This window comes from Megalobrama amblycephala, linkage group LG9 (genome assembly GCF_018812025.1).
Source record: "Megalobrama amblycephala isolate DHTTF-2021 linkage group LG9, ASM1881202v1, whole genome shotgun sequence".
Classification (NCBI taxonomy): domain Eukaryota; kingdom Metazoa; phylum Chordata; class Actinopteri; order Cypriniformes; family Xenocyprididae; genus Megalobrama; species Megalobrama amblycephala.
In genome coordinates this window covers 21,969,140-21,982,170 of record NC_063052.1, presented here as the reverse complement: position 1 = coordinate 21,982,170, position 13,031 = coordinate 21,969,140, and the positions used below count along the sequence as shown (strand labels likewise).

At 38.6% G+C, this 13,031-nt stretch overlaps 1 protein-coding gene across 1 annotated transcript in view; it reads left to right on the top strand.

Annotated features, from left to right (window-relative positions):
* Nucleotides 1–2,250: 2,250 nt before the first annotated feature.
* grin2da (glutamate receptor, ionotropic, N-methyl D-aspartate 2D, a) overlaps nucleotides 2,251–13,031 on the top strand; it is a 108,797-nt gene continuing 98,016 nt past the window's right edge. The window contains exon 1 of the mRNA XM_048202070.1: nucleotides 2,251–3,286. The gene's annotated coding sequence lies outside the window, so the exon portion shown is untranslated. The remainder of the gene's footprint in view (nucleotides 3,287–13,031) is intronic.

Below are 13,031 nucleotides of genomic sequence, written 5' to 3'. Positions count from 1 at the left end.
CTTAAAAAGATATTTCTGCGGTTTCTAATAAAATATGACAAAACTAATAAATAGGTTGGGAGGCTGTAACACAAGTCACATAATTCCTGTCTGAGCATGTAAAATAATAAAGCTAAATTCCAAGGTACAAGTAATCTGAAAGAATGTCAATACATATTTGAGAATGTCTTTTCTATGAAGTATTAACATGCACCTTTTAGGCATCAGCATATTACTTTTCAGCATAGTTCTTCTGCTTCTTTGCCTTAAAGGAATGATTTGGGATTCAATGTTCCCCTCTGTACATATACAGTGACTTAGTAAGGGGGGAAACTCATACAGAAACAGCACTCTCATTCTTTGCTTTAATGTAAGACTGCTGATAAGATGGTTCTCCACTATAATCCTGGAAAGGTGCAGATTTAGCTTTTTGCTTGAAGTAATGACTTAAAGCTTCAGAGATGAACAAGCCATAGATTCATATAGATGGACACATATTCAAGAGCCAATGCAGCAAAAAATAAGAGAAGAGCATTTATGCCTCTGATATTTCAGTGAGTAAGATTATGACATGATGACATGAATGATTCATAATGACCTGCTTATGAATGCCTGTATTATAGCTAAAATATTCACTTGTCTCTGGTGTAAGACAAAAGGATATAGCAGAGAAAATGTTAGCGTTAACTTTACATCCAAAATTTATGGAAGTGCTGTGAAATTTTCATAATATTCACACCAGTTCTACACATTTCTTCCTGAGTAATCCCTTTTCCTGGTGCTTTATCTCTGTATACGTGGCTGACTGTACCAGTATTCGCTGATTTATGTATCCCGGTGGTGACATGGATTGGGCTCAGTCTTCACTGTATAAAAATATTTTCAATGTTCATCATACTACTACTGCCAACAGAGGTCACTGCCCTGTCCTCCAATTACTGGCTAGACCATACGAAATGGGATGCGGGTCCTGTGCTTTTAAATTAATTAGTGCTATTTTTTAATATTTGAAGGAAACTGAAGGCTGATGAGTATATATATGGACAAATACAGGCAGGTGGAAATACAGTCGTGTGCAGTTTTTTAGAGTACAAACACCTGCAATCCTCCTCACACTTGTGCTCACATACTCACACTGTCAATCTGTCACGAGAATATTCCACATAGATACACACCTCTTGTGTCTCTCACTCACACACAGCAGGGTTGTTTGCCAATCAGAAGTGAATTGGCTTTTAAATTTTAAAGTCACAAAGATGGTTCAAAATACAATCTGAAATTTAAGAAAGTAGAATTAAAATGAAAGAAACTGTATAATTTTTTAACTAGACAATGAAAGTTCGTCATGATAAACTTTGGCTTTAAAAAATCTGTCCGTTTTATACTGTGCGTCTTACAGATAGACCAACAGATATAGACTTATAAATAGACTGAAATATTTCTAGACCTTTGCAGATTTATTTTCACAACCACCTTTGCTCATATAAGGGCGCCAATAATTGTGGAGGGCACTGTAGATAGATAGATAGATAGATAGATAAGAGTAAAATACTAAAAAAAACATTTTACTGTAAATTACACATAAAGATAAATTAAAATCTAAATTATATATAATGTTAAATCATTTAAGTATTTGTGACGTTGGGCCACTAAGCCAGTCATAAGGGTCAGTTTTTTTTAAAATTGAGATTTATACATCATCTGAAAGCTGAATAAATACGCTTTCCATTGATAGGACAATATTTGGCCGAGATACAACTATTTGAAAATCTGGAATCTGAGGGTGCAAAAAAATCAAAATATTGAGAAAATTGCCTTTAAAGTTGCCTTTAAAGGCATTTTTCCAAATGAAGTCCTTGGCAATGCATATCCACTCACAAAAATATATATTTTTTTATATTTACGGTAGCTAATTTACAAAATATTAATGGAACATGATCTTTCCTTAATATCCTAATGATTTTTGGCATAAAAGAAAAATTGATAATAAAATGTATTGTTGGCTATTGCTACAAATATACCCGTGCGACTTATGACTGTTCCAGGGTCACATATGGTAAGATAACCATAAATGGACTGATAAATAGGCTCAATAGACTGATAGATAAAATTAGGTCTACATAAACATTAAATTAAAAATAGGCTAATGTAAAACCATATTTTTTTCATAGTAAGGTATTTATATGGTAAGATTGACTTACAGTTAGGCTAACCAATTTTGTTTAATTTCTAAAGTGTAACAGTGTATTTCATCACATAATTTTTTTTTTTTTTTTTTTTACTAATTCCAATTCAATACATTTCTCTTCAATTCAACTTCCTGTGGGGTGTGGCCAAATTCAATTTTGCAAATACACACTTTTCTACTCAATCACCCACAACATCTCCATCCACCCAAACACGGTCTGTTTCTCTCAGTCCCTCCACATATACAGCAGATAGTGATTACCTTCGGATAGGACAGCAGAGTGCTGAGCACTTGCGTTCTCTGCAGCATTCAACACCCTGATGTCCAGCAGAGGACAACAAAATGACCGGCTCGGGGGGAGGAGTACGATAAAACAGACAAAAATCCTCAAGAGTTTGAAATGCTCTCAAAATAGCTCACCTTTTCTCCTTGCGCCAGACAAACCCCATTTGGATTGATAAAAATTAACTATTTGTAAAAATGACTTTGTTAGGCTTCTATGGAACACAATGACAGCAAAGAACGGATAATACAAGGTTAGAGAATAATTTGGTCGTAATTATCGAACGTTTTATATCTTCGTCTCCTTTTAGAGAGCTAGACGCTAAGTTGCGTCTGGGTCTTTAGGTGGGGGAAAGCGAAACGTTCCAGTTTGGGGGTTAAAGGACGGGAGGAGGCGTGTGAGAAAGCGTACTATAATAACTATGTTGATTGCATAGTGATACGGCACCGGCGCGTGTACAGGCGCTTTTAAAATATCCCTGCAACCTTCCACAACGGCAAGTTTAGCATTCAACACGTGTCGCGTGAGTGATGAAGAGAGAGAGAGAGGTTGCTAGGTGACGGGGCGTATATACTGAATTTTAACAAAATAACTGGAGAGAGAGACTGAGTGAGTGAGAAAGATACGGGAGGGGGGAGGGTGGGAGAGAGCTAGTCAGCAACATGTAGGCAGGCTGAGTAAAGAGAGGTCGAGACTGTGTACGTACAATTTCTTTTTTCCGTTTTACCTCAGAGAAACATACCAGGTGGAAACGTCGTGAAAATGGGCAGCTGTGGAATGGATATACAAGTGACGAAGTGCCGCAGGGAGAACAGAGTGTCTGGATCCTGAAAACAGTGAGTATGCTGGTTTTTTCTTTCTTGTGGGGTGTTTGGTGAAGTCCTCAACGGATTTTTGCCCTTCAAATCGGCAAAAGATGTCAAGCACGAGACACGCTTATGCGTCAGCGCCTGAACGCTCCTGCGTCTCGCGCGCATATCCACTTTGATGGATAGGAGACAACCGGCCGGTGCGCGAGGGGTTTGACCCCTCTGTCATTGATGCGCGTGCACATAACGCAATGCCTCTCTCTCTCTTTCCAACCCGACTATCACCTAGACATCCTAAACACATAGAGGATAGTAGTGACTTTTACCCTACGGGCTCGTGAATATGATCTCAACTTTACCTCGCTGACAGAGCCTAGTATGCTTCCTCAGGGAGAGCAGCAGGAGAGCACGTATGTAAAGCCATTCCGTATTCCAGTGTTATGTGTGACAAGTGGTCGCGCGAATTTCATTGACAGACTGATGTCAATAGTGATATATTTTTTTCCAGTTATTTTTTTTGGTTTGTTTACCGTTCATGTGGAAACACTGCAGTTTTAATGCAGCCATTCGTGTGTTTTTTTAGTTGCTATCAAATGATAAATCATGTTGAGTGTAGCCGCAATTGCAAGAATATATCGACATTTCAAGGGTTTTCAACGTGCTTTTCTCTCATATAATACACATAAATGATGTAATTGCCGAAACTCAGAGGATTATACATTGTTTTAGAAGTGTGCCATATTAAAACAGGTCACAGTATAGTGTTTAATAAATATAATGCTTTTATAATGCGAGAATCAAATACATTTCATTAGGTCTGTAATATCAGATCCAGTGTGCTGAGTTTAGTAATTTGAGGTGCTTCTTTCTTGGCTCAGATTGCCTCCTTTTGTGTGCCACTTGTTACTGGGCAATCAAGATGCACAGAATCTGCATGTCTCCAGCTTATTAGGAGGAATAAGCTGACTTTTATTGTTCCGTGGGCTTCATCATTGCTGCAAATATCAGAATGCTTTGAATGCAATGAATGCCATATTTGAGTCATAGATTCAATTACTTTTGGTGTGGCAGCCATTCTACTCGTTTCTCTTATCATGTTCGGCCAGCTCTCAGTGTCCTGGTTTTATATAGGGTACTCTGTGTATTTGACAGCGCTTCACTAAGCCTTCAGCCACCTCCTACCTAAATGTTGAAGTTATGCAGGTGATCTGCCTGAGACATCAGAGTTGGCTTGACAGTTTTAGATGAATTCCCTTGGGAAAGCCAGGTTTATGCTGGAGCCACCTAAAGGCTCATCTGACAGGTTTGAAGGTGGCAGAAAGGAGCTGGTGATACTGGAGGAGGGGGCACCATTTGGGCTGTCTCAGAGATTGCTACTGCTTCAAAGTCCTCCCCAGGTTACAGTTGTTGACTCCAAGAACCACCCACTATATAAACACACATACACAAATAAAAAACCCCTCACTTGCTTCAGTTGAAGCAGCACAGCTTGAGGGCATTTTGGGATGACTGCCCAACAGGAAGCTGGCCTAGAGGTCTTGAAAAGGCACATCCCAGGGAGAAAGCGAGAGAGAAGCCAAATTGCGTCCTGTTTTCCCCTCGCCTTTTCAAGCCCCCTCCCTACGGGATTCGGTGCTTGCCAGACCCCAGCTGTTCCGAGGAGCCACCTCCTACGTCCAGCCCTGTCATGTCTATGCATCAGCGCTGTGTTACATCACCCTATGTACAAGACTGAGGCTGACTGATATTTTTCTCAAGACTTCAGAGAAGTTTGACTACATTCTCTAATGTCATATAGCGATCGCTTTATTGTTTGCGGTTGGGCGATATCTAAATTTAAAGTACAGTCTGTACTGAATGAGAATAACACATTTTTACATATTAGGAAAAAAAATATTCAAATGAATTCAATTGTGTGATGATTTCATTGTGTGATGAAGTGTTGTGCTGGATTAGGGTGTGGATACTCTTTTCATGGCCCCTCAGACAGAATGCACCTGTATTTGCCTCTAGTCGATAGTATGTTAATATCGGCCACACAATAGATTTTAATACCCGAAAACCCTCCAGAAGGACTTACTTCGCCCTTTAAACTTAATTAAATGTCAAAAAAGAGATATAGAAGCAATTAGCCTCTTTTTTCCTAAAACATGTCTCAACAGGTGTCTGAGAAATGGGCTCCTAAAATCCACAGAGACACTGAATATTTCTATATCTATTATTTAACCAGTGGGATGAGACGGGCAAATGACTGATATAACAAGAACGATTAAAGGCTCGACAAACCCTTTTACCATGGTACAGTTAAATAACCCCTATAGCCTTCTGTTCCTGCTGTCTGAAGCTCATAGGCATATACAGCTGGAACTGAATCTAAATGAAGAGCATGGTAGCACCCGACGTTACTTTCCCAGGGTACCATAGGCTTTGTCAACGTCGCTATGCAAAGTGAGACTTAGAATCTTGACAGTGTAGCTTCACTGAGAACTAGAGTGCTAATGATTTTCAGCAGCTCTGCATCCTGCTTTTTCTGTTCTTCTCCTTGACGGTTCGTATTTGTTGATGTTGTCTTCTCACTGCTCGGCAGTGAGATCACTGGGAGGAACAACTCAGACACTGGCTGCATCTAGAAATAGAAGGCATTTTACTTTTAAAAAAACTCTATGTATGCTACCGGGGAAGACGCTGAAGCAGCAAAACTGCTGGCTTTGAAGCACATAAAGGCATATGCTTGTGCGCAAGACATTTATTTATGTCTGTGATATATTTTTACCTAGATATTGATGCCTAGGGCCGGCCCATTGCGAAATTGCGGAGATTTGTCTTTCTTTCATATGATTTCAGCATTATGAGGCACAGAGGAGAGCAGACATTGTCCATTTGTGGCTAATGAGAATAAATGTAGTTAAGTCAGTGACATTATGTTCAGTGTGATGAACCAAACTCTTTTGGAAGCCCTCGTTGTGCTTGTGTAGCGTTTAAATAATGGAAGCCACTGTCTCAATGACGATTCTAGACACGGTTTCACCTTAGCTTTTACTTTTACCTTTGTTTATAAACTCCTGTCTCCAGACAATTGTAGTGCTGCTCACACTCCCAGGATACTCTGAGAAAACAATAGATTCGACTTTCGATCCAACTTTATGTCAAAACAGGGTTTCGGCTCTTCCACAAGGTCGACCTCAAAGGCATGTGACAGGAAGTCAATGATGCAACGGAGCCACAATTCCAAATAGCTTAAGCCTTCCATCATTTTTATGTTACACTCTCAGTGACAGTCTTCTGATTTCCAGAGAAAGCGCACATATCACCATATTGGATAACATTTACCCATCAAACCCATGATTATTGAACTGAAATGGGAAATTAAACATTTTATGAGGAAATGAATGTATAATCTAACCTCTTGTTCAATTTATCATTTATTTCTGCTTTCCTTCTGGCTATTCAATCTCCTTATTTTGCTTTATTTGGCTGTAACAACACTCTGACCCCCTGCTGTATACCGTGACAGAGTGACATGATATTTAAACACAATCTCTCCCAATGCGCAACAGACATTTTCTGTCTAATGGTCCTGCACTAGGCTGCCTGGCAGCCAGAATCGTTCCACATGCTCTCTCCCGGTCTTTTCTCCACCCCCTGAAGAATCTCACCCAGACCCAGATGCGCTCTGATCACTGTGAATTAATAACTCCACACTTTCTTCGCGATACCAACAGAGACTCCCCAGATGTATTTATTCATCTGATTTTTAGTTTGATTCTTAAGCGCACTACCCTCATGTGCTGGCTTCCTCATGGACTTGGTGCCCGTTGAGTTTTGTCCTTAATTAGTAGCGTTTTGGACAAGTTGTATTTTTTCCCCCCATCTCAAGTGATATGTGGTGGAATGATGTCTTTGTCTTTCGACCGCTGGGCTTGATTGCTCATCTAAATAAGTACCTTAGTGAAAAGGGAACAAGGGCGAACCGCTATTTCGCACTCTGTTAACATCAGGGCTTGAAATCAGCTGCAAATTACCCTTGCTTATCGGACAGGCGTGAATGTTTTTCTTTCTTTCTTTCTTTCTCTCGCTCTCTCTTCGACCATTGATTGTAAATCCCTCTTTGTTCCAATGTAAACCAATGGTTTATCTGTGCACTTCATTTGTGCTTGATGAAGTCTGAGCTTTGGAGTCCAGAGCCTCTGAAACTAAAGCTAGCCAAGCTCATCCTGGGTTCGAATTAATCTGACATGATGTCTTGTGGGGGCGGGCGGATGGTAGGGTGGAGTTTGCAGGGATTCCCTACTTCTCTTTCCCCTGAGTGAGACAGACAGAAACCGGCTCCCCGCGAGCATCCGAAATTAAATCTCAGGGGCCGCCACAGATGTGATTGCCAACGCAAGGCAATATGGCTTGCTGCTGCCACTGTCACTTTTACTCTTTGGTGCTCCACTCTCTCCTCCCTCCCACTGGGCTTTGGGATATGATTCAAATTAAGCTCCTCACCTTTGCAAGTTTTTTTTTTTTTTTTTTTTTTTTTTGTCTCCTGAGTGGGATGCGGCTCTGTGTTTGATGAGATGAACGAGTTTTTTCAGCTTTTTTCATTTTGTACCTCAAGGAGGAGGCATTAATTTATCATGGATTCATGGCAAGAGGCTTCTTTGTTTTGGGCAGTGCTGTTTTCTGATGCTTCACTGATTGATAAAAATATGTTGTTTGATGTACATCCAAAGAAAGACTTCCATAGGAAATATTTATTGCAGCTCAGGGGACTTAGGGGAAGTCTCGGATACTGTTAAAGCAATGTCCCGTGTTCAGTACAAGTTAAGCTCAAATTAAAGTATTTGTTGTATACAGTAATGTTGATTACCACAAAAAATATTTTCTTTTTTAAAAATAGCAACAAACAAGGTTGCTGTGAGGCATTTACAATAGAAATGAATGAGGCCAATTTTTGGAAATGTGAGGGCTGCAACTAATGTTTATTTTGATGAATGATTAGTTGGCCAATTATTTCTTTGATTAATCTGATAAAAAAAGCCCAATTTTCTTCCTTTATTTTATTGACAAAACACTATTCCACATCCTGCCAGTGCTGTCCTTCAAACAAACGTGTCAACGGAATGCTATTCAAATATGCATTAAATGTATATCTATGTTATATGCAAAAGAGCTATGTGCAAAAGGGCTATAAAGCAAAAAGAGAGTTTAAATCCCTACATTAAAAATTAAGATAATAATAAAGATAACAAAGAAAAATAAAAACTTAATCTCAGCATTAACAGATAAGAGGAATGTTCTGCGCACACATTCATTCTGGACACAGTAACCTGTTACTGTCATTTCTTTATGCTGTAAATATAAGAAACGTCTTACATTTATATTCAATTACACACTGTTATACCTTTATAGTTACCACTCTCATAAAATACTTGAATTACATTTTGACTTTTAAACCTCAATTTACCGTCCAACAACAGATATTTCAGCAAAATTAATATTTTTTGCTGAATTTTAATTGTCTCCCTCTCAAATTGGTCTGCTTGACGCGCATACGCGCACTGGCACTCATTCAGTAAAGTCTGAAGTTTAACGCAGACTGTCAGGACGAGCCTTAACGCAAAATGAAAATACTTGCATGAATTTGTAACGCTTATGGCTTGTTTCCACAGAGCGGTACAGTTCAGTACAGTAAGCAATTTTTGCCGTTTCCAAAAGTTGTGAATGGTACCCTAATTCCGAACCGTACCACTTTTTCTACAAGGGGAATGACAAAACACTACACTTTGCAACACAATGTTTATTTTTCAGCTGTTTTTCCTTGCCTTCAGCCTTTGCTCAAACAAAGCAGCTGTATGTCCTCCATTGTTGTTTACTGTAACTTTCTTCTTCACATGAGAATGACATCCATCGCTACTTTCCGTCATACACCACGCCTATCAAGTAAGGGTACTGTTGGCGGTAGAAACGCAAGCCGGATCAGGGTTTACCATCCTGAATCGTACTGTGCTGTACTGAACTGAACCATACCTCTCAGTGGAAACTGTAATTTGACGCGAGCGGTGGAAGTTTTCCATGCACGGTGGGCAGACGCAACTAATCGATAATGACATTCATTGTTGATGATTTTCATTGCCGATTATTATCAATTTTATCGATTAGTTGTTGCAGCCCTAATGTGAAGCTTATAATTTTATAAACACTTATATTAAAGGTGCCCTAGATTCAAAATTTGAATTTACCTTGGCATAGTTGAATAACAAGAGTTCAGTACATGGAAAAGACATACATTGAGTTTCAAACTCCATTGCTTTCTCTTTCTTATGTAAATCTCATTTGTTTAAAAGACTTCCGGAAAACACGCGGATCTCAACATAACACCGACTGTTACGTAACAGTCGGGGTGTACGCCCCAATATTTGCATATGCCAGCCCATGTTCCCAACATTATGAAAGGCATTAGACAAGGGCAGCCAGTAACGTCTGGATCTGACAGACTTGGTAAGCAAGAACAACAGCGAAAATGGCAGATGGAGCAATAATAACTGACATGATCCATGATATCATGATATTTTTAGTGATATTTGTAAATTGTCTTTCTAAATGTTTCGTTAACATGTTGCTAATGTACTGTTAAATGAGGTTAAAGTTACCATCGTTTCTTACTGAATTCATGGAGACAAGAGCCATCGCTATTTTCATTTTTAAACACTTGCAGTCTGTATAATTCATAAACACAACTTCATTCTTTATAAATCTCTCCAACAGTGTAGCATTAGCCGTTAGCCATGGAGCACAGCCTCAAACTCACAGAGAATCAAATATAAACATCAAAATAAATACTTTACTCACATAATTCGAAGCATGCATACAGCATGCATGACGAACATCTTGTAAAGATCCATTTGAGGGTTATATTAGCTGTGTGAACTTTGTAAATGTGCTGTAATATAATCGAGAGCTCGTGTGGCGGGGAGCACGCGAATTAAAGGGGCGGCGCGCTGAAAAAATCACTGCATAGTTAATGATGCCCCAAAATAGGCAGTTAAAAAAATTAATGTAAAAAAATCTATGGGGTATTTTGAGCTGAAACTTCACAGACACATTCAGGGGACACCTTAGACTTATATTACATCTTGTGAAAAAGCATTCTTGGGCACCTTTAACATTGTTTATCTGTTTGTATATTAAGATATTTAAATTATTTTTACTGTCATTTTAGGTAGGGTTGTCAAAAGTGAATACTTTGGTACCAAGTTGGTACTGAAATTTAAAGAAATGTGATGATACCAGTATTTACCCTTAGCATTTTGAGCACAGTTGAGCGTTCTTAAACATCTCTGATTGTGGTCACGAGCTCAACAGATATGTCTGTGATTGGCTTCGATGATCAACGCTTCAAAAACATGTTGTAAATAGACATCTTTGACGCTCTTCACCGAGCTCTTACACAGATACCCACGGGAGCGTTTGAAAGCAGGCGTCTTCCAGAATGCACTCAACAGTGCTCAAAATGCTACTGGGAAATGCTGGTATCACATTTTTTAAATTTCACTACCGACTTGACCCACCCTAATTTTAGGTGATTGTTGTCATAGTGACAAAGTTGTAAAGGTTGAATATAACTTTACAAAGAAAAGTTTTTTTAAGTATTTTTTCTTTTTTCGTTCTCAAAATCATGTTAACACACATACTGTTTACATCTTGTGGCTATGCTATTATTACAGAGTATTTTAACATTCATGGATTGTCCCCATTCACCAAGTGCCTCACTGTAACCCAGATTTTTGCTTTTTTTTCCCCTCAGATGTTTTAGTTAAAATTCCTTAGGAGTTATAAAAATTAAATAAAGTGAGAATTGTCGGCAAACAGAAATATAGGTATAACATTAACATGGATGGCAAAGCTCAGATAATTTGGTCTTAGAAGATTTTAATGAGATGTTTCAGTTCATATTGAAATCATTTATGTTTGATGGTAGACTTTGGTTTTTGGGTAAATCTGAGACCATTTTGTGACATTGAGATTTTTGTAAAATAATTCTGTGGAATTCTAGAGTAGAAACTTTGATTGCTTGGGTCTTTTTCTTATAAGAAAAAAACAACAACTTTAACACTTTATTTTAGGATTCAATTTTCACTTTTCAACTAGTTGCTTGTTAGCTTGCATATTACTAGGATATTGGCTGTTTATTAGTACTTGTAAAGCACATATTAATGCCTTATTCTGCATGACCTTATTCTACATTCCTTAATCCTAAATCTTAACCCAATACCTAAACTTAAATGCTACAAAAACTACCTTAACTATTAATAAACAGTAAATTAGTCTATTGAGCCAAAAGTTGTAGTCAATAGTGAATATGTGTTCTCCATTCTAAAGTGTTACCAAAACAACTCACATTGTTGGAGAAACATGGTATTAAACAATTGAGAGGTCTCTATTTCTCTAAACCTGTTATAGCTTGAAACGTATGTCAGCATTCAGAAGCCACACGGTTTACTCATCATAGCCACACTTTAAGTGATTGTATTGAAGATGAAGAAGCCCATTTGATGGATAAATCCAATGACATCGTATCAAAGGATGAGAAGAGTGACTACGAAGCAGTCAACTGTAACACTCACCCTGGGATTGTTTCTCATTAGCTCTAATAAAGTGCAGGGTCCTTGTGTAATGAAATAAGCCTTCAGGTGTGTTGTCAATGCTTTTCTGTTTATTATTTATCATTCTCCATTTTATTACTTTAGTCCTCTTCACACTAACAATGCCCCTAGCCGTAACAATGCTTTTGGAGTTGAGCATCTCAGCCAGATGTTTCTGCCCACTCCATTACTCACCATCTTCATTTAAGTGCATTGGCAAGCAGGGCAACTGTGCTGTCATTCTGGACATAGCTGGAGTCTGTCCTTTGTGTGCAATTTTTTTGTTCAACGTCTCAATGTTATCTCAGAGTCTGGGAATGCTATCTAGTCAGGGATGGATACCATGCCAAACGGCAAGTGCCTGGACTACAGCGTTTTTAATGGATGCATCTCCAAGAATATTGTCCATATGCATTTTTAGAGACAGCATTGAGAAAACAACATAAGAGAACAGTAAGTCGAATCATCTTTATTTATATAGCACTTTATACAATACAGATTGCTTCAAAGTAGCTTTACAGTGAACAAATACTGATTCAATGATGCAAACAGAGTTCAATTAAAAAGAAAAGTGGTGTCCTTGTTTAGCTGAAGTCAGTTCAGTTCCATAATCATCACTTATTAAATTAGTTCAATTCGGCTATAAAGCAGCTATGCAGAAAATAGTGATATCATCATCTAGCTCAGTTCAGTTCTCATTGGATAGTGTCAGTGCAATCAAATTGTAATATTGTTGAATATTGAGTGTCCTCAACTAAGCAAGCCAGTAGCGACAGTGGCAAGGAATCCAAACTCCCATCAGGTGACAGAAATGAAGGAAAAAAACCATGGCAAAAACCAGGCTCAGTCAGGGGGGCAGTTCTCCTCTGGTCAATGAACAAACACAGAGTGATTATGATTCAGACTGCATCACAAGTAGGGGTGGGCGATATACCGGTAGACACGATTAACTGGTAGAAATTTGTCGACCGGTAGATATTTTGGTCTATCGTCTCTATCGCGGTTATGCTCCTGTGATGTTGCTGTGCTGCGCAGTCACAAAAGCTTATCGTTTGCATGCGTTTTTAAGCATTGCAGTTTAAAAAACACATATTTATGTGTCAACGTGACCATGTATTTGCAAGTAAACAGAGGCATTTATG